The sequence below is a fragment of the Narcine bancroftii genome, chromosome 3, assembly GCF_036971445.1.
Source record: "Narcine bancroftii isolate sNarBan1 chromosome 3, sNarBan1.hap1, whole genome shotgun sequence".
NCBI lineage: Eukaryota > Metazoa > Chordata > Chondrichthyes > Torpediniformes > Narcinidae > Narcine > Narcine bancroftii.
In genome coordinates, this window is record NC_091471.1 from 225,084,033 (window position 1) to 225,106,504 (window position 22,472).

The following is a 22,472-nucleotide window of genomic DNA, read 5'->3' on the forward strand; positions in this document are numbered from 1 at the left end:
AGAAAAGTGTGGTTGTGAGGGTGTTCTGAGCTCCCCATGGAGCTGCAGTACATGTTATGGTTTTAATAGGTAAATTGTTGGTCCCTTAAAGAAATACGTGTGCACATAGAACTGTGTATAATTCAAGTTACATTCCTGGTCACTTTTATTTGATTCTATCATGTTTTACCACTTGCTTATAATTGAACACAGAGGATGTTTTCTGTCGCATAAAATGTGATGGTAAGAAAGTCTGTAGGCTTCATATTACGACACGTTTTTATTGTCTATTAAGTTTTATAGAATCATTAATTTGTACTTGTCAGGATGCGAGACACAAGGAGGTTGGCTATTTGAATTAAAATTTAATTGAAGTTGGACATTTGTTTAGATTAAGACCAGGCTGAGAAGTCAACTTGCTCGAATTTTCCGATACAATGTTGGAAAATTTTAAAACCAGATTGTGGTAATGTTGATAAATTCCATGGTGCAAATTTGTTTACTCTTTTTTCAGCTGAAATGTTATTGACCCACCATTAAACTGCAGGGGCACTTAAGAGTTAAAGGGGAATTTTCTTCTGAGTATTTTAATCCATGAGTTAAACATGAAATTAAATGGAATTTCTATGTTCCAAATTCCAAGAGTTAAGAAAGAGAGCAAAAAAGAGAACTGGAGGAAAAGGTTCTGATCTTATGCTTTCAGTGAGGATTACTTGACAAAATAATTTATAGAGAGCAATCATTATTTTAGATGGTCAGGAATTCACTTACTGTGTGCAGGCAAATTTCAAATATGCACTTTTATTGGGCAAAGTTTTCTTTCAAGTTGCACGTGAAAATCTATCATTTGGTGTAAGTTCAATGATTAAAATTAAAGGAATTGCTGTCTTTATTGGTCTCTTTCTCTGCCCTCCAGTTTCTAGCACTTATCATGAGCGCACACTTGCAGGATAACTTGTGGCATATGATCATTTGGGTCCTGTTGTGGCACACGTCATGTGCACAATATAATCGCCGGGCAATTGTTATGAATTCTTGTGCATTGTAAATGTGTGAACTTGAGTCAATGAATCCAACATCTGGTGTTCAGCACAGAAATGAAGGCTGATACTTGACAGCAGAGAGGAACCGCATCACCTTTTCGAGGAACACTTGATTACTTTCAGCTTTATGTCTGTCTGTCTTTGCTACATAAAGGACACTGTTTGACTTGCTGGGTTTCTCCAGCATTTTGTCTTTTTACTTCAACCACAGTGTTCACACAATTCGGGGTTTGACTTCTTACTTTCAACTTCGATGTGAACTGAATTGAAATTGTAGGGGATATGGAGAAATATAAACTTGATGGGAAAAACATTCATCATTGATGCCTTCACACTGCTTGAGTACACCAGATGTTGACTCTTTGATGGCCTTACAATGACAGGAGAGTGAGCGGAGTGCGAGCCAAGCAGAGGGGAGGTTGGGGGGGGAGGGTGGAGGGGTGGCTCTGATCAGGCAGTCCTACCCTCTGAGAGCATTAGGAAGCTGCTATCCTATATCAGACTCAAGGAGGAAGAATTATTTTCATGAAATAATTTCAAGTTCTCAATGTCACTGTGTAGAGTGGATTGTGAAAAGTCATGTGACCTCTTTGTCTGGAATTTAACTGGCAGTCGTATCACCTGCCAATAAATATTGGACTCTGCCCACCCTTTACTGCACATCTGACCATTGGCCCCTTTGTATCATTTATTGATTATCTGGGTCGGACTCCCAGCTTACTGCACTTTAAAAGCCTAACACATGCAGCAGTTCATTCTCTTTGCTACTTGGTCCTGATGTCAAATGCTTCTCTATGTCAGGTGAAAACTGTGGACATCACTGGAAGAGTCATTATTAAGGTATGCATTACACTATGACTGGAATCATAGTATTGAGTGAGAATATTTAGCATTGAACTATACTCTGTAGGAACAGGGAACTGAGAGTACATGTTGAAGACCCTGTATAATAAAAATGTGCTAGTTACTGAAAAACAACCAACTGAAAAACCTCACAAAGATTAGCGTATACAGAGCCGTTGTCATACCCACACGCCTGTTCAGCTCCGAATCATGGGTCCTCTACCTGCATCACCTACGGCTCCTAGAACACTTCCACCAGCGTTGTCTCCACTCCATCCTCAACATCCATTGGAGCAACTTCATCCCTAACATCGAAGTACTCGACCTGGCAGAGGTCGACAGCATCAAATCCATGCTGCTGAAGATCCAACTGCGCTGGGCAGGTCACGTCTCCAGAATGGAGAACCATCGCCTTCCCAAGATCGTGTTCTATGGCGAGCTCTCCACTGGCCACTGTGACAGAGGTGCACCAAAGAAGAGGTACAAGGACTGCCTAAAGAAATCTCTTGGTGCCTGCCCCATTGACCACCGCCAGTGGGCTGATCTCGCCTCAAACCGTGCATCTTGGCGCCTCACAGTTCGGCGGGCAGCAACCTCCTTTGAAGAAGACCGCAGAGCCCACCTCACTGACAAAAGACAAAGGAGGAAAAACCCAACACCCAACCCCAACCAACCAATTTTCCCTTTCAACTGCTGCAACCGTGCCTGCCTGTCCCGCATCAGACTTGTCAGCCACAAACGAGCTTGCAGCTGACGAGGACATTATCCCTCCATAAATCTTCGTCCGTGAAGCCAAGCCAAAGAAAGAAGTTACTGAATATTACTGCATGTGTGTGAAAGAAAGAGAGAGAGTGAGCAGCCACTGGTATCGGAGATCGCTGATGGCTTACATTGTTTAGAATGTGTTTTTTTGTCTTCCCGTTACTAGTGTTTGCAATAAAGATGATCCTTTATTTGTTTAGCCTGTGCCTGGATTTATTTCTCTCTTAACCCACCAAACCTAATTTGATCACATGTAACACAATGCTAAACAAAATCTGAAGCCCTACTTTGCAGACTAGAATAATCTAACACTAACATTTCAACCAACATTTTCTGCCAAATCTTCCCATTTGTGCACTGTCGTTTCCTCCAGGAGTATGAAGTTTTCAGCTTTTAACTTTTGAAGCTTTCATTCCAAGATCATTTAATCTCAGACCCTGGGATTCCAGTGATCATTATTCGAAAACAAGGTGTTTGCAGCCATCTGAATTTATTTGCTACAAAACACCAAGTACAGAGAAACAAGTCCTTCTTCTGCGAGCAGTCTAGCAGGCTATCTGTAACATTAAATATCCTGTAAAGAGCACATTAGCATAAAATGCAAGGAAAGACCAAGCATGGAGAACCTCGATGCTCTGTTGTAGGGTTCATTCATGAGCCCAATGGCTAAAGGGAAGATACTGTCTTTCAACCTGTTGATGCACACTGTCGTACTCTTGAGCCTTCACCTCAATGGGACAAAGGTGAATAGTCTGTGTCTAGAGACTGATTGATCTTTCAGTATGTTGACTGTCATTCCTAGGGACTGGGATATGTAGATGCAATGTGTAGAGGGTTTGCATTCTGTTCTGAGCTGCATACAGTAATTTCTGTAGTTTCATCTGATCTTAAGCAGAGCACCTCTCATACCACACTATGCTGCATCAAGCAAGGGTGCTTTCATTGAGACACTGAGGACTTTGTTGAGTCCTCTGAGAAAATAAAAGTGTAAATGCATTTATTTTTTGACAGTCATGTCAATGGGCTTGTCCCAGGTCAGGTCACTGGTGATGTTTATTCCCAAGAACATACAACGATCCACTCTTTCCACCTCAGCACCATTGATGTGAACAAGCTGTGATCTCTTCCCCCTCACCTGAAGTCAATATCATCTCATTTATCTTATTGACATTGAGAGAGAGGTTATTATCTTGGCACGATGCCACTAGTCTTTCAATTTCTTTCCTGTATTTTGTCTTGTTATTTGACACATAGCTTACCACTGCAGTGTCTGTTATAGGTCACCTGTGCTATTCAAGCCACATTACATACCCAAATCAATCCTGCTGCTAGTTGAATTAAATGTGACAATGTCCTTGAATTGCTTTGCCACAGGGTCCCTCCAAACTGCAGCTGCCAATATTTATAAGAAATTGTAGTAGTTCCTCATGCCTACACTGCTATTTGACAAGAGCTTCTACTTCATTTTCATTTGACCCAAATTCTACCCACCTGGTGACAATATTCTGCTATTCTCCTGCATTTTTAAATTAGATCTAACTCATCCTTGAACAAATGAAAGATTCAGCATCCACTGACCCCGGATAGTATTACGTCATAGACCAGCAGAATAGAAATTCACCAAGATAATGGTATCTTAAAACCATAATATTTATTAGTAACTATTAATAATATAACATATTACTTAAATCTAAACTTAACCCCAACTATGCACAAATGTATGTGTGTGTGTGTGTGTGTGTGTGTGTGTGTGTGTGTGTGTGTGTGTGTGTGTGTGTGTGTGTGTGTGTGTGTGTGTGTGTGTGTGTGTATTACACAAACCACTACAGCTCCGGTACAGTTCTGAAAAGTTAATTCTTAGAAATCTTGAGTTGAAATTCAGAACTTTTAAACTGATGTTCAGAAATAATTATGAAATAGGTGAGATACTGAGTCATCAGACTTCTCAAAACTCATGAATTCTTGTCAAGTTGCTTTCAAAGGAATGTTCTTTCATACAAATGATTTGTCACAACTCCTCTCTTCCTTGTGTAAGGGTTACAAAACTTGTAACTTCCAGATTGCGATGCTTTCACAAACCCAGGTAAGGTTTAAACAAAATGACTATTAGAATAGTAACAATCCAAATACAGGATGGATTCTGTTTCCTTTACACAGACATGGGTCAATCAAAAGTGACCATTTCAATGGCCACAGTATCATTGCTCTCCTGTGACAAGGAAACACAGCAGAAGTGACCATCTTCTCCAAAGTCACTTTAATTCTGTTTCTCCAGATGACCTTTTGATGAACTTAAAGGCAGTTTTTTTTAAAGAAGTTTAATCACATGACTTGCTTGATAAATATTGGTTTTTAGTTTCAGTTTCCTAAAAGCCTGCATCATCATCTGTTTGAACAGATGTCTTGTTGAGTAAACATTCATTGTTTCAGTCTTTCAATCGAGAACAATTAGGCTGGTTTACAGCTTTGAATTTGATGGCAGGCTGTTCTGTTCAAAATGTTGTTATCTTTCCCTGTTCCAACCCCCCCCCCCCTCCACAATAACTTACTAAAATATATAAATAATGTTAAAAATAACAGATGCCTGCGACAATAGAAAGTTCCATGTTTCAGGAATTTGTGAGTGAAAATAATCCTCATAATCTTTGTTTTAAAGATCTGATACCTAATCCTGACATCTAATCCAAATTCCCCAGCCAAGCAAAACAATTTATCAGCACTCACCCAGCCAACTCTTCCAACAAAATATCTGTTTCCCTAAAGAACCAGTGACTCTTCTAAGCTCCATCTTTCCACAAAAGGTGAGTCTATCCTTCTTGAGATTACAAAATCAAAAATTGAGCACAGTGCACCGTGTGATCTTATCAAAACAGAGCAATTTTGCCAAGATTGCCTTGAAACCCAGTTGAATTAAAGGCACATATGTCACTCTACCATCTAATTGTTTGCCATACCTCCAAAGCTTCTGTGATTCATGAATGAGTGATATACCCACATTTCTCCAAATGCCAAAATTAAATGTTTGTTATATTGTGGAAAAACTCTTTTTCTTTCTTTCTTTTGAAAATATTATTGAGTTTAAAGAAAAACCTCTTTATACATGATCTTCTAATTAATAAATCAAATCATATCATATACATATCACAAGAAAATTGTAAGTCAGAAGTATAACCACATCTTGATGAAAGGCTCAAACCCGAAACATTGGTGACATTGCTACATAACATTAATGTTGTTGAATAGAAAATAGATAAGGTATAATTGCAACCAAAACATATGTGTTAGTGTGGCCACTTGTGATTTACATCCATCACACAGAGGACTAACATTAGGAAAGATACGGGCCAATTTATCTTCCAACATATGAACCCGAAGGACCACTTTAAACTGAATCAATGAGTGTTGGGCACATAATGAAGAGGTATTAACCATTCCAAAAATCTTTTCCCAAAGTGCCTCTGGAAAAAAGCGACTGAAGTTCAAATTCCCAAGCTCTTCTAATTTTATCATAAGAGATTGATTTTAATTTTAATAATTTTTTGTAAATTTTACCTATTAATCCCTTATGGGAAGGATTCAAATGAAAAAAAATCAACCAAATCAGGAAACTTGATCAAAAAAATTCTAACTTGGAAAATCTAAAAAAATGTGACTTAGGCATATTATATTTGTTAGATATTATATCAGAAGACATTAAACATCCATCTATGAACAGATCTGAAAAATAGACAATTCCTTTCCTTTTCAGAAAATAAAATGTTTGATCCATTATAGATGATGAGAAAAAATTAGCTGAGATAAATAGTACTGGATAAGATCAAATCTTAAAATCAAAAAATTTGCAAAATTGAAACCAAGTCCGTAATGTATGTTTAAGTATTGGGTTAAAGGTATTTCCACTAATCTTAGAAATTTTAAAAGGAAGAGCAACTCTCAATAAGGAATTTTCTTTTAAAATTTTATTGTATTTGGACATGTAACAAAATTGCATACACAACTAGAAAATTCTATATATCAAAATCAATACATGCTTTTTTTAAATCATTTTCTCCCCTCCCACCCACTCCCTCCCACACAGAAAACCCCCAAAGTAAAAGTAAAGAAAAGAAATGAAAGAGAAAAAAAGAAAGAAAAATTAAAAGAATAGACTAATTTTTTAACAATACTGGATATTACCTTATTAATAAATTGTGACCTAGTTATTCTAATACTTACAACTACAATTATATCTTTTAAATGAGATGTATTGTAAAATAAAACTCTACTGTGCAATACATAACACTTAATCATAATCTAAACATATATATATAAAAAACACATACAAAACTTCTAAAAAAATAAAATAAAATAAATGCATTGATGTGAGGCCGGGGAGTGACAAAGTTCATAGCAAATTCTACCAATTGACACATTTTAATGACTTATTAAGTTATACACCATTTTTTTGCATAGATGAAAACCAAATTTTCAAAAAAAATGTCATATATTTGTTCTTTAAATTATATTTAATCTTTTCCAAAGGTATACAACTTTGCATGCCTCCAATCTAATACCAATAAGGAATGCCTCTGTGCACACTAATGGATATGTTTTGGCCTTGCTCTGTATTAGAGAATTATTGAACACATATTTTCAAGACTGTCAATTATACTAGGTATTAGATTGCAACCTAATCCATTGACTGCTAGTTTTGGAATTCTAGTTCCAGAGATGAGTCAAGTTCCCATTTCTACACATCGGCTTGTAGCCTTTTACTACACTGTTGGCCAGAAGAGCTATTTTATTTAAATGGAAAGATCCTACTTCACCTACTTTGATGCAATAGCTCTCTCAAGTGATGTCATGTTTAAGTTTAGAAAAAAAAATAGAAGCTGCACTTTTGATACCTCTGTAAAGTTTGAAGAGACCAGGCTTCCTTTTATAAACTTTTCGTATGAGTTCATTTGTATTTGGACTTCACCTTCCAGACTGTTTGGGATTTCTGTTGTTTTTTTTTATTGTCAAGGACCAGGAAAATAGTTTGCATTGATCTGTTGTAGAGAACTCCCAGTCTTTTTTTTTGTTTGTTTATGTTCGTCAGTTTGATGGAGTTTTAACAATTTTTTTTCTCTTTTTTGAATATTCCGAATTGTGGAGAAACGGATAATATTGTTCAATATGCTATAATGTGAGATGTTGTATTATATACTGCCATATAGTGATATTTCTCTTTTTACTATTCAGTTCTTCACTCTATTCTCCTCATGTATTATTTATAATGTTCAATAAAAATGGTTGAAAAATAAATAAATGAAAAAAATGTATAATTATGATTCCCTTATATTAAAAAAGGGATTCTATACTTCTCAGGTATTTTTGTCTTATTCTGTGATATTATCAGTATAATGATCCACAGTTAAACCCATTTTTACCTAGTTTAATGTTTTTCCAATCTTCCACTAAAGTGACTAACCTTGCATTGCTTGTGTTATCCTCCAACTACTTGCTTACTTATATTTGTCCCATCTATATCACTGTTGATAGCTGTCAAAAATCAGTCTTCAGCAACAGATGAATCACCTGTCTTTCCTTTTACTTGTTATGTTTAATTCCAAAGTATTTAGCTATTTCTTAGTGTTTCCATTGATACCAGTCTTACATCCCCCTTTGTCTAGGCCAGTGCTGCCCAAAGGTTCCAACGTGGGCCGCTTTCTCTCCAGCGCTGCCTTGGGACTGGGTGTCCTCACCACCCTCCCTGAAATACTTTACCTTTCAGATGCTGATCAGTTTGCTGTCTGCTTTTGCCTCATTTTGAAAGGGAGACTTTCTTTTGCATCTGGTTGATTGTTGATTTTCACCCATGGGTTCTCATAGTGTGTGTGATACATGAATGTATGCCCCAACTTGAGGCCTCTGTGACTTACATCCATCTGCACATACAATCGAAAATTTGTTTAAAAAAATAAAGAGTTAATATAAAATTTACACGGTTTATGTTGTATTTGACAAACTATAACTGGGATACAGGGCTTGTGAACGCCAAAATGTGCATACTTAGCTTGTTAGTTGGCGTCCTGGGGTCCATAGGCTGAGCACTGCCATTTTGATTCCTGTGTGCATGTGAGAGTCTTCGATTGGTGCATGTAAGGTAGGTTCGTGCATTGGGGTTCATTTGGCACATGCGCAATATTGCATTTGCTTCCTTAACACTCGCGCATGCTCCAACCAAACTCTGATACACGTGAGACTTCAGTTGGTGCATGCACGGTGGGGTCACATATTGAAGTTTGATTGGCACATGTGCCGTTCGTATATCGGAGTTTGGTTGGTGCATGTGCGCGAGTTAAGGGAGCAAATTAAATATCATCAGGGTGCATATTGCTCACACATGCGCCAACCAAACTCCAATATGCGAACCCACCTTACACATGCATCAATCGAAGACTCTCACATGCACACAGGAATCAAAATGGCCACACCCAGCCTGCAGACCCCGGTACGCCGACCTGCAATTCCAACATACGTCCATTTTGAGATCCTTCGGTCCAAATTAAGGGCAAATGTCAGGGAGTACCTGCATTGGCTACAGTTTCATTTGCTCTGTGATTTCTCAATTGAGAGGCATCTGGCCAAAGCAGCCAAGCAAAATGGAGCCCTGATGTAGGAAACTTAATATAGTTAAACAAGAAAGTCTTCAGATGCTGGGGTTGATATCTAATAAAGGGCCCTGGCTTCAAATGTTGCCTACCCTTTATTTGCCATGGATGTAAAGTGACCTGCTGAGTTTCTTCAACATGTTTTTGTGTTGTAAACCGAATATACTCTCAGTTTCAAACTGTTTATTCTCAAGAGAGCAAGTGTTAGCAAACTCTTACACTGTAAGTGACTTAGTATAACAGTGAATGACTAACATCCACCAGAATAATTCTAAGTAGTATTGGTGAAGGCCTCTCTCTTTCAATGGTAGAGGTTGGATATAAACTTTCAGGATGGCCTCAAGCAGCACTGACACCAGAAGTCTTTGCTTTGGTCTGCATCCATTCCTTGTGTTCAGCACCAGTCTGGGCTAGCAGACTGACAGGCCATTAATTGGAAGGATACTGGAAAGAGGATGAATGAAAAGAGAACAGCAGGCACCTAATCTCTGGAAAGCACTGGGCAAGATCCATAGTGTGAGTTATCCTTTGGAGGACCGATTACTGCGCTCCAACCCTGTGATCACTGGTGCTTGAAGTATTACAAGCTCCTGTTTCATTTAGCGACTGTCACTTTAAGGGTTAATACAGGCTGCCACCATTCACAGCTTGTGGTGAGAATGAGTGGAACCACTCAAAGTTGATGCTCTGAAGGAAGAGAAAGAACAGTGGTTGTTTATCCAGGAAAACAGGGTCATGTGAGTGGGACCACTTTAAAAAACAGAGATTTCATTATTTGACCACCAGCCATCTGATGAACACAGAGGTAGAGTGACCTTGTGTGAAATGGACAATTCCGCTGATTCACCTTGTCTGGGGAATTATTGAACTACCACTTTGATTGAACCGTATCTGTGTAAAGGAAACAAGAGGATTTCTGCAATGAATTGTGACAATTGTGATGGCCATTTCAATGAACACATTCCAGGGTTCAGGAAGCATCATGGAAACACATGTTTCATTTCCCCAATGCAAGGAAAAGGGAAGTTGCGACAACCATTCGTACGAATGGATGTCACTGGCCACGGGGGTGGTGCCAAAGGATTGGAGGGTGGCGCATGTGGTTCCTCTGTTTAAGAAAGGGTCCAAATGTAAACCTGGGAATTATAGGCCTGTAAGTCTGACATCTGTGGTGGGCAAGTTGATGGAAAGTGTTCTGAGGGATGCTATTTACAAATTTTTGGAGGTACAGGGATTGATAGGGAGTAATCAGCATGGTTCTGTCAGGGGTAGATCATGCTCGACAAACCTGATTGAGTTCTTCGAGGGGGTTACAAAAAAGGTTGATGAAGGGAAAGCTGTGGATGTTGTCTATTTGGACTTTAGTAAAGCTTTTGACAAAGTTCCCCACAGGAGGTTAGGAAAAAAGGTGGAGGCATTAGGTATAAATAAAGAGGTAGTGAAATGGATTCAGCAGTGGTTGGATGGGAGGTGTCAGAGAGTAGTGGTAGAAAATTGTTTGTCCAATTGGAGTCCTGGGTCCACTATTATTTGTTATATATATTAACGATCTGGATGTAGGGGTGGAGAATTGGATAAGCAAGTTTGCAGATGACACAAAGATTGGTGGTGTTGTGGACAGTGAGGTAGATTACCGTAGATTAAAAGGTGATTTAGGAAGGCTGGAGGTGTGGGGTGAGAAATGGCTGATGGAATTTAATACAGATAAATGTGAGGAGCTACATTTGGGCAAGGCAAATTTAAATAGGTCATATACATTGAATGGTAGACAATTGAGGAGTGCAGAGCAACAAAGGGATTTAGGAGTTATGGTAAATAGTACCCTCAAGGCTGATACTCAGGTAGATGGTGTGGTGAAGAAGGCATTTGGAATGTTGGCCTTCATAAATCGGAGTATTGAATTCAAGAGTAGGGAGGTTATGATGAAATTGTACAAGGCATTGGTGAGGCCAAATTTGGAGTACTGTGTACAGTTTTGGTCACCAAATTATAGGAAAGATATAAACAAAATAGAGAGAGTGCAGAGATGGTTCACGAGAATGTTGACAGGATTTCAGGGTCTGAATTACAGGGAAAGGTTGTGCAGACTGGGGCTTTTTTCTCTGGAGCGTAGAAGATTGAGAGGGGACTTGATAGAGGTGTTTAAGATTTTAAAAGGGACAGACAGAGTAAATGTGGATAGGCTTTTTCAATTAAGAAAGGGGGAGATTTTCAAACTAGAGGACATGGTTTAAGATTGAAGGGGAAAATTATAAGGGGAACATGAGGGGAAATTTCTTTACGCATAGGGTGGTGGGGATGTGGAATGAGCTTCTGGCAGACGTGGTTGAGGCGGGATCATTGGTTACATTTAAGGAAAGAATGGATCATTACATGGATAGGAGGGGACTAGAGGGGTATGGACCAGGTGCTGGTCAGTGGGACTAGGAGGGTGGGGATTTGCTACGGCATGGACTAGTAGGGCCGAACTGGCCTGTTCTGTGCTGTAAGTGGTTATATGGTTATATGGTTATATGGTTATATATGGAAAGGACATTTCTCTGGAAGCAACTTGACAAGGATTCATGCGTTTTTTGGGTGATCACTCAGTCTCTCTCTCACCTCTTTTGTAATTACTTCTGACATCAGTTTAAAAGTCTGAGTTGCAACACAGGATTTTTAAGATTGAACTTTGGAATGACTTTACAGAATTGTGTCTAATCTGTAATGGTTTGGGTTTTGCCAAAAACACACACACACACACACACACACACACACACACACACACACACACACACACACACACACACACACAGAGTTGGGGTTAAGTTAACTAATTTTTTATATTGTTTGTAGATATTAATAAAGATATTGTTTTAAAAATTACAGTCTCTTGGTAAATTTCTATTACTGCTGGTCTATGATGTAATAGAAGAAATGAAGGCTGAGATTCCATTATCACAGATGCTGGTGGGTTCTTCAGTTTCATGACACTGACAACCAAGTGTTTCTTCTCACTAGCATGGGGAGATCGTCCTCTATAATACTACACCATCCAAACTTCAAAAATTCAGAAGCCCCATTTATTATAGGATTAGGAACAAAATAAGGTTATATATTTATTAAGTTTCTCTTTCATTTTAATATTTTTAGTTGTTCCTTACTGCCGAATATATATTTTTAATTGTTTTAACAATTTGCTTTGTAATATTTAAAATAAATATTATAGGTTTTTTTTTCGAACATGCTGACCCTCAAAGCTACTTTAAAACTGTCACAAACATTTGATAAGTTCAGAGAAATCCACCAATTACTGGTTTTACCTTGTGTTAAAGGATGTCGGTGCTTACATGTGGCAGTGCCTCATGCCAACTGGGGTCCACTCATCTCTGTTCCTGAGAGACCCCCAAGCTGCAGAGTCAGCTCGGTTGAAATCAACATCCATTTCTAGTCTGTGCAGGTTGGCGAGGACCACAGATGTGAGGGACTCTTCCACAAATTGTAGAATAGCAGTGCAACAAATGCTCTGACACCATCATACGGCACAGTTTGCATAACCTACGAGATATGATTTCCAAGTATATAATAGAGTGGAGAGTTGAGAGCACCAAGTTAAGTGGTGATCAATCTTGGGCCTGTAACATAAATTGCACTTCCTTAGAAGGCTACCAGTCACTACTCTATCAACATACTACAGGAACTCTACTGTGAGCATCCTGGCCAGCTGCATCACAATGTGGTACAGTTGCTGTAGTGCATTGGATCAGAGGTCAATCCACAGGATCATTAAAGTGACAGAGAGGATTACTAGGTCTCCCTCCTGATCCCCACATCAAAGTAAGTTGTGTAGCGGTTAGCGCGACTGTTAGAACAAGGTCAGAGCCAAGGGAGGAGATTCATGGGCATTATCCCCCCACCAAATGAGCTATTGTGACCGCCCCACCTGCTCATGACCATCCCCCCCATCAAAAATGAGGTATTGTGAATCCCCACCCCCACCTGCTGCTCTAGCGTCACTATCCATACAATATAAGTAGCACATTTCTCTGCTATGTCGGAGGTTGATGTCACGATCCTGTTTGTCATGGCCACAATGGTGACATTGTCCAGTTACGGGAATGTGGTGGGCAGCTCATACTAGTCTACCATGTGGTGCATCTCCCATTGGAAGATCGAGACCCCATTGATGACTCCAAAGGGGACCCTCAGAAAATGGTAGAGATGGCCATCTGCCTCAAAGGCAGTGTATTGGTGATCCTCCAGGTGGATAGGAAGCTGGTGATATGCTGACTTTAAATTAATAGTGGAGAATACACAATATTGAGCGATTTGATTTACCATGTCGGATATGCGGGGAAGAGAGTACATATCGAACTATGGATATCTGTTAATGGTCTAACTGTAGTCAATAATCATTCTGTGTTTCTCCCCATTCTTTACTACCAACACTTGGGCTCTCCAGGGGCTGGTCCTGGCTTCAACGATCCCCTCATTCAGTAGCTGCCACACATCTGACCTAATAAAGGCCCTGTCCCTGCCACTGTATTGCCTGCTTTTGGTGGCAATGGATTTATAGTCAGGGTGAACAGTGGTGGAGGAGTGATCTTGAGTGTTGAAAGGCCACAAGTCGTGTGTGGTCGCAATCATCTGGTTGCTGGCTGGAAACGATGGGCGGAGAGGCTGAGATGTTTCCGTGGGTGGAGGGTGTTTCCTCTTGTTTTCATGTGTGGGTTCTTAGACAACACATGGATGAAGGAAAATGTTTTTTACTTTAAAGTTGTTGTAAGCAGCAACCATGAGGCAGGCCAAACTCCATTACAGATCTCTCATACAGCAGTCTCTCCATCTGCACGAGCCCCTTTCTGGCAGCCAAATATAATCAAACAGGAACTATGATCCTTAAGACATAGCTAGTTGCATTGCAAACACGATCATTATCATTACATCTCCCTTTCTTGAAACAAAAGTAGCTTACTTTTAACTAACATGTTTTCTTTGTAAAACTCTGCAATTGTAACTTTAACACCAAGAACTTTCATTTTCATTATTATCAACATTGTTAACATTTTTTAAACTTGTTTTGTGGGTTCACATTTACATACACTAAAACTTGAAGAGCAAATAAGATAGCACTACTTCATTCTAGAACAGGAGTCTTTAAACTTGCTCTATGAGTCTCTTAGAAGGATTCGCATGTCTGATGATCTCCTGATTGATTGTCCTTGAATCTGACGATGTCTTCTCAGCTGTGCACTCAGGTTGTATAACAGTATCCATCTTTCCATCTACTATGACTGGCTCCATTTGAAGGTCTCGACAATTTCTTCTCAGAACAGTACCTTCATCTGTCTGAATGGTGTATGATCATGGTTGGACTTCACTAAGGACAGTTCCCTTCTGAGTCCATAAGTTTGTTTTGTCTTTAAGCCTTACTTGGTCACCAGTGTGAAGTTCCAGTAGGTTTTTCTTCATCTGTCAAAGTAATACTTTTTGCTTTTCTTTCTGTTGTTCTTTGAATTTCCTCACTTTTTCCCCTTCTTTTGTTTTTAGGAGGTTCTCCTGAATGAGTAGGTTTGATCTTAGCCCATGTCCCATAAGGAGTTGTGCTGGTAACATTCCACACTTTAGCGTCATTGTGCGGTATACTAGCATGCTCTGGTAGAAGTCTGTTCCACTGTATTTTGTCTTGTACATCTTTTCACTGTCTGTACCGATTTTTCCATTAGACCAATGGACTGTGGAAAATTAGGTCTTGATGTGGGATGTACAAAGTCCCACTCTTTGGCAAAATGTCAGAAACTTTACATTGAAAAACTGGGGTCCATTGTCTGTGCAGACCTCACTTGCCATGCCATGTCTGGAGAATATGACTTTCATACCTGTAATTACAGTGACTGCAGTGGTGGTGTTCAGTTTACACACCTCTGGATACAGGGAGTAATAGTCTGTGACTACATGATAGTCCTTCCCTAGACATTCAAATAGGTCAGCGCCAACCTTCTGGTAAGGTCTGTATGGTTCTGGGTGAGGCTTTAGTGGTTCTGCAGGATTGCTTGCTTGATATTTCTGGCATATTGTACAATTTGACACTTCATTTGTTATATCATTGTTGATTCTTGGCCAGAACATCACCTCTCGTGTTCTTTTCTTACACTTTTTGATTCCATGATGTCCTCCTTGGATCCTTTTTAGCATCTCTTTTCTCAGACTCTTTGGAATAAGGATTTTACTTCCTTTGTAAATGATGTCTTGAACCACTGATAGTTCCACCCTGCAGTTCCAGTACTCTGAAACATCAGGTGAGTAGTCCTGCTTCATGTTGGGCCATCCATCCAAGATGTTTTTTCTCAGTTGTCTCAGTGATTCATCTTTGTTCATCTTTGACTTTATGAGCTCCATTTTTGCATCTGATCTGGACAGTGCACTTGTCATCATGTCCACGAAGGCATTCACATTTTCATCCATTTTGGTGTTTCCGGCCTCTCTCATGTCAACAGCTCTAGATAACGTGTCTGCTGTGTACATTAGCTTACCCGGAGTGTATGCCACGTTCAGTATATAGCATTACAGCCTAATCATCATTCTTTGTATTCTCAGTGGATTTTCATTTAATGGCTTTTGGAACAATGCAATCAAGGCCTTATGGTCAGTCTCTACACTGATTGCTTGTCCTGACAAAAACTGATGAAATCTTTCACAAGCGTCTGTGACGCTGAGGAGTTCCTTTTCAATTTGAGCGTATCGCATCTCCGCGTCTGTCATTGAGCGTAATGCATACGCAATGGGTTGCCAGTCATCATATTTTTGCAGAGGTACTGCACTGAGCCCACTATGTGATGCATCTGATGATGTCTTGATGGGTCTCGATGGGTCGTAAAACCTCAGAACTGGTTCCTCTGTGAGCAGTTTCCTTAGTTCCCTCCATGACCTTTCATGGTCATGACTCCACCCCCATTCAATGTTCTTTTCTGTTAGTCGTCTCAATGGAGCCATCTTTTCTGAGAGATTCGATATGAATTTACCCAGCGGACACCTTTCTAGGATCTGGTCTGATGCCCTCACTGTTAATAATATCTCCTACAAATGTTAGTTCTGTCACCCCGAGCTGGTATTTCTCTCTATTCAGCTTCAGGTTTGCTTTCCTTGTTGCTTCCAGCACTTTCCTTAGTCTCTCATCATGGTCCTTTCTCTTGGTTCCCCAGACTATGATGTCATCCATTGAGGTATCAACTCTGTCCAGGTGCTCATAGACCATATGGATAGTTTTGTGATACACTTCAGGAGCTGAGGCAATTCCGAATGGTAACCTTACGAATCTCCATCTGCCAAATGGACTATTGAATGTGCACAGTCTTGAACTTGTTTCATCGAATTTTAACTGCAAAAATCCTGATGATTTCTTGATAACTTGCTGAAAAACTTTGCATTTGTAAACTGTGACATGATTTCTTCACGTGTTGGAAGCTTAAAGTGTTCTCTTTTTATTGCTCTGTTCAGATCTCTTGGATCAAGGCAAATTCTAAGATTTCCATTCTTTTTGTCCACAAGGATGAGTGAACTCACCCACTCCATTGGCTCATCTATCTTCTGAATCATGTTCAGGCTTTCCATCCTGTCCATCTCTGCCTTTAGTTGCTTTTGAAGTACAAATGAAACTTTTCTGCATAGATGTATTATCGGTGGCACACGTTTATCCACTCTGATCATGTGTTCTCCTGGAAGGCAGCCTAGACCCTGACATAGGTCATTGTACTCTTTCATGAGTTAATCATTGACTGTTGTGATGGAATATTTGGGAATGTTTTTGGGAGATAAATCGGTAACATTAGAGAAGGTTACATACATGCACACACTTTAAAACAGATCTTATTTGAAATACTGAAGAATTTATATTCAGTGACTTTACAGAAACTATGGAGAACGCTATGCACATTTTACAAGCAAGTGCTAATTGAAATAATGTCATGAAATGAATAGACTATTGTCTTGGAAGAGCCAGGTTGTCTGTTTTTGACCTTATTGCAAGACTTTTGATCTCTCTGCAAAGTGCTCACTCAGAGGTCATTGAGAAGTTTGATTACCTAAAACAGCACATGGGAGCAGAAGACTAACTCCTATTGTTTGCTGGAGAAGGTCATGGGTTTTGCAAATGAGAGAGAGAAGGATATGCTGCTGGGAGTTTGAATCTCAGATAGAGACAGAAGGGAGTCTTTGACTGGGTGTGTGACACAGAAAGCTATTACAAGCCAGGAGAAGCTTGATGGAACTGAAACAGAAGCTCCAGAGTGGTGGATAGCTGGAAGTGCTATCTGTCTGATGTTTCTCTTGGATAAGGGAAACAGAAAGGAACTCTGTGAAAGCCTGAAAGAAAGAGGTTATCATCTGGAGAATCCTGATGTGGCAAGTTTCATCAGCAAGACATTGAGGTGACTAATGGTGGTACCTCAGTTGTAGAAACCCTGGAACAACACATCTCTCTCTGCAAACCTCCAAAGAACCTTCCTGAGTGGTAAAAATTTACCTTTCGAGCACCAAAGCCTGGAGAACTTTATACATGTTAAATTCTGTGCAGAGTATAAGAATTGCCTGCAACCATTGAACTTGGAAGAATGAGAAGTGAGATTTAACTGTGAACCAAAGAACTTTTCTTAAATTTACACACACATTACATACACGTGCACTTAGAATTAGAAGGGGGTTCAGTTAGGTTAGTTAAGTTAATAGTGATGTTAAAGTTTGATTCTGTTTTCATGCTTAAAGATAATTAAAAGCAACTTCTGTTTAAGTAACTACTTGTCGTGGTGAATATCTATTGCTGCTGGGTTTTGGGGTCCTTTGGGCTCGTAACACTGTCTCTCCTTCACTTTCCACGATGAGGACTCTTTTTACCAGGTTCAGTTTCTCACTGGCTGTTAAACCTAGTACGGCCTGTACATGCTTTTGTACCATGATGAAGGCTAAAATATGCTCTCTGTCCTTGAGTTTCACTTTGACCATGCATTCTCCTTGAACTGGTATATTGGCATCTGAATATCCTGTTACCTTCACTTTTGTTTCATACATCTTTGGTCTGAGTCTAATAGTCTTAAAATCAGTCTCTAATATTACATTAATTTGTGCTCCAGTATCCAATTTAACTGAAATGTATACGTCATTCACTTTTAATCTCAACATCCAATCTCCTTTTTCTTTCTTGTTTTCAGTCACAACATCTATAGAATTACTCTATCTCCCTTTTATCTACTGCATGAACCTTGCTTTGTTGCACTTGGTTCCAAGTATATATATGTATATGTATATGTATGTGCACAGCAACGGGCATAATATTTCCTTTTGTTGCACATATAGCATGTTTTACCATATGCTGGACACTATTTTGGTAGGTGTTTTGTACCGCATTGATGATATGGCTTTCAATTGACCCATTCATTTTTGTTCACTGGCCACATCTCTCTTTCCACTTTGGTGTGCTTTTTGTTAAACAGTTTATGTCTGTTCTTGCTCTCTGCATCCACGCTGCAGCTAATTTCACTCAACAGCTCTTTTGCCTGTGTTTTTACAGTTTCTGTAGTCTTACAGAGTGCTATGGCTTTTTCCAGGTCTAGATTTTGCTCTCGTAGCAGTCTTTTTCTTAGACTATTATCTGGACTACCACATATAAATCTGTCTTTTATCAGCGAGTCGGTCAGTCAACCAAATTCACACGTTTTGCTTCTGTTTCTCAATTCAGTCACATACTGATCAATACTTTCTTCCATTTTCTGTACATGAGAACAATCTGTGCCTCTCAAATGTCACATTACAATTAGGTATGCAGTATGCCTCAAGCTGTTCCATTATTTTTCCAGTTTCATTTTGTCTCCTTCAGCAGCAAATGTGATATTATTATACACATCCAGGACTTCATCACCCATGATGTGTAAGAAAATTGATACTTTCACTTTATCACTTTTCTCGTCAACTCCGACTGCCACTAAATACAATCCAAAACACTGTTTAGGTCTGTTCCAATTTTCAGCCACATTACCTGTCAGCTGAAGTTTTGCTGGTGGGTATAATCCTTCCATTTTTCACTTCATTTGTTTATCTTTCTCTTGCTAATTTGTGGACAGCTACTTTCACTGATCAATTGCTAACTTTAGATTTTTCCTTTTAAAGTATTTCCTTTTCATTTCATTCATCCCACTTCTGACACCATGTTTCATCTTGTATTCATATGTGTGAGTTCTTAGACAACGTTGTTATAAGCAGCAACCATGAGGCACGCCAACTGCAGATCTCTCGTACAGCAGTCTCTCTGGCGATGAGGTCACCTCTGCTTTCTCCTCTTCCGGCAAGTGATGACGGGGCTGCGTGTGAGCCATGGGGACCACCATCATGACCACCGTCTTGTTAGATGACTGGAATACAATGGAATCCCTCAGACAATGAGCTGACACTGACATTGGTAACCCTGGACCAACACCAACCGCATTAACTCTGTGGGGTCCAGGTAAATGGCCACCCCACCTCATGCCTATTTGACAGAGGAAGCACCGAGAGCTCCATTCACCCTAACACTATGCAGCGATACTTCCTGGAAGTGCAGCCCACGAAATTCAGTGTGTCCCTAGCTTCGCAAACCAAATCGGCAAAAGTTTGTGGGAGCTGCTCAGTAACCCTGACGGACCATGACACAGTATACACTGATTTTCTGCTCCTTGTACTACCACAGCTCTGGGCACCTGTCATCTTAGGGTTGGACTTTCAATGCAACTTAAAGAGCATCACTTTGAAGTAAGACAGGCACCATCACCCTCACAGTCTGTAACAAGCAATTTGTGAAACAACCGCTGCCCTCTTCTCATGTGGTCGATCAGCAGCCCCAAGCCAGATCACCATGCCCAACATGTGGCCTCTCCAAGCTCCGGATCCCCCCCCCCGCTCACTAATCTCACCCCTGACTGTAAGCCTGTTGCCAATAAAAGTCGGCAATACAGCCCCGAGGACAGGGCGCTCATTAAGTCAAAGGTGAGACACCTCCTCACTGAGGTGGTGATAGAACATAGAATGAGCCCATGGAGAGCCCAGGTTGTAATAGAAGTAAAGAGTGGGGATAAACACCAGATGGTCATAAATTACTCCCAGTCCATCAACAGGTTCACCCCACTAGACATCTACCCCTTACCCCACGTCGCCAACATGGTGAACCAGATTGCACAATACAGGGTATTCTCACCATTGACCTTAAGTTGGCATACCACCAGCTCCCCATTCGCACTGAGGACCGCTATTACACCGCCTTCGAGGCAAATGGCCGACTGTACCACTTCCTTCGAGTCCCTTTTGGGGTCACAAATGGAGTGTCTGTCTTCCAAAGGGAGATGGATCAGATGGTGGATGAACACAGGTTGCGGACCACCTTCCCATACCTTGACAATGTCACTGTCTGTGGCTATGACCAGCAGGACCATGACAGGAACATCCACAATTTCTCCACACCGCAAAGCTCCTTAACCTGATGTATAACATAGGGAAGTGTTGTAGAGCTCGTCAAAAGAACCAAAGACTTGTTGATCCAAACCAAGGCTTTTATTAGCAAAAGACAGGAGCTCTTCAGAGGTGGCCGACCAGTCCGGAATGATCCGACCTGGCTAGGGACACAACCCTTTAAGGCCCAGACAGTAGGTGTGGCTAAGCTCTCAGCCAATCGCTGTAAGCACATTCTTTACACTCTAGATACTGTAACTATATACATTGGTGATAGGTCTGCACTATCACAAGTGTGTCTTCAGCACATGTTGCCTGGCTATACTAGGCTATGTGGTGGAGAATGGAGTCTTCAGCCTCGACCATGACCGCATGCGCCCACTGTTAGAACTTCCCCTCCCTCATTGCCTCAAGGCCCTAAAATGGTGCCTGGGGTTTTTCTCTTACTGTGTCCAATGGGTCCATAACTTTGATAGAAGGCCTGTCCCCTCATCGGGGGTACCATTTCCCCCTGTCAGCAGAAGCCCACGAGGCATTTGGCTGAATCAATGTCGACATTGCAAAGGCCACGATGCATACAGTGGATGAATCCACCCTGTTCCAGGTGGAAAGTGATGCTTCAGACTTTACCCTGGCCGCCACACATCCATGCGGGCAGGCCTGTAACATTTTATTCACATACCCTCCAGGGCCCCGAGATCCAGCACTCCTCCATCGAGAAAGAGGCTCAAGCCATCATTAAAGCGATACGGCACTGGAAGCATTATCTTGCTGGTTAGCATTTTATCGTGTTGACTGACCAACAGGCAGTCGTCTGCAAGTTTAACAACCAGCAGCAGGGTAAAATAAAAAATGATAAAATCCTGAGGTGGAGAATCAAGCTCTCCACCTACAATTATTACATGCTGTATCAGCCCAGAAAGCTCAACGAGCCTCCTGATGCCCTGTCTCGGGGGTAGTGAAACCACTTGTGTATGTAAATACCTTGACCTTATATGTTCGACCCTCCTCTCGCTGGCCAGCTCATAACTCCTCACCTTTATCCCCCATAAAGACTGTCATGCCACAATCCTGCCCCCAGTGCGAGACCAAGTCAGTGTGAGCCAGCAACTCAAGTCATGAGTCTATCTCTAGCTAATTAAAGCCTTCAGTTCCAGTAACTTCAGTCTTTGGGTTAATTGGTCATGCATCAATTTTATTAGTTAGATGGAATGACTGCGGTCGCTGCACAACGGTCTCTGCCACCCCTGGATCATTCATTTTTTTCATTTCATCAAGGCCTGTAACCTCTCCTATTCCATTGACGACATCAGGACACTGACCAAAAATTGCCAGGTCTGCACGGAGTGCAAACCGTGCTTCTACCAGCCCGATAGGTCACAACTGATCAAGGCCACTTGCCCCTTTGAATGCTTAAGTATGGACTGCTAAGGACCCTTACCCTCCATGACCCTCAACGTGTGCTTCATTGCCATCATCGATGAGTACTTGTGGTTCCCTTTCACCATCCCCTGCCTGGGCATGACCACAGCCACCGTCATAAAGGCTCTGAACAATCTGTTCACCATTTTCGGATACCCCTGCTACGTTCACAGTGACAAGGGTTCACCCTTCATGAGTGATGAGCTGCATCAATATTTGCTGTCTAAGGGCATTGCCTCTAGCCGGACCACCAACTATAACCCCAAAGGAAATAGCCAAGTGGAATGGAAGAACGGCATGGTCTGGAAGGCAGTTCTACTGGCCTTAAAGTCCAAGGGCC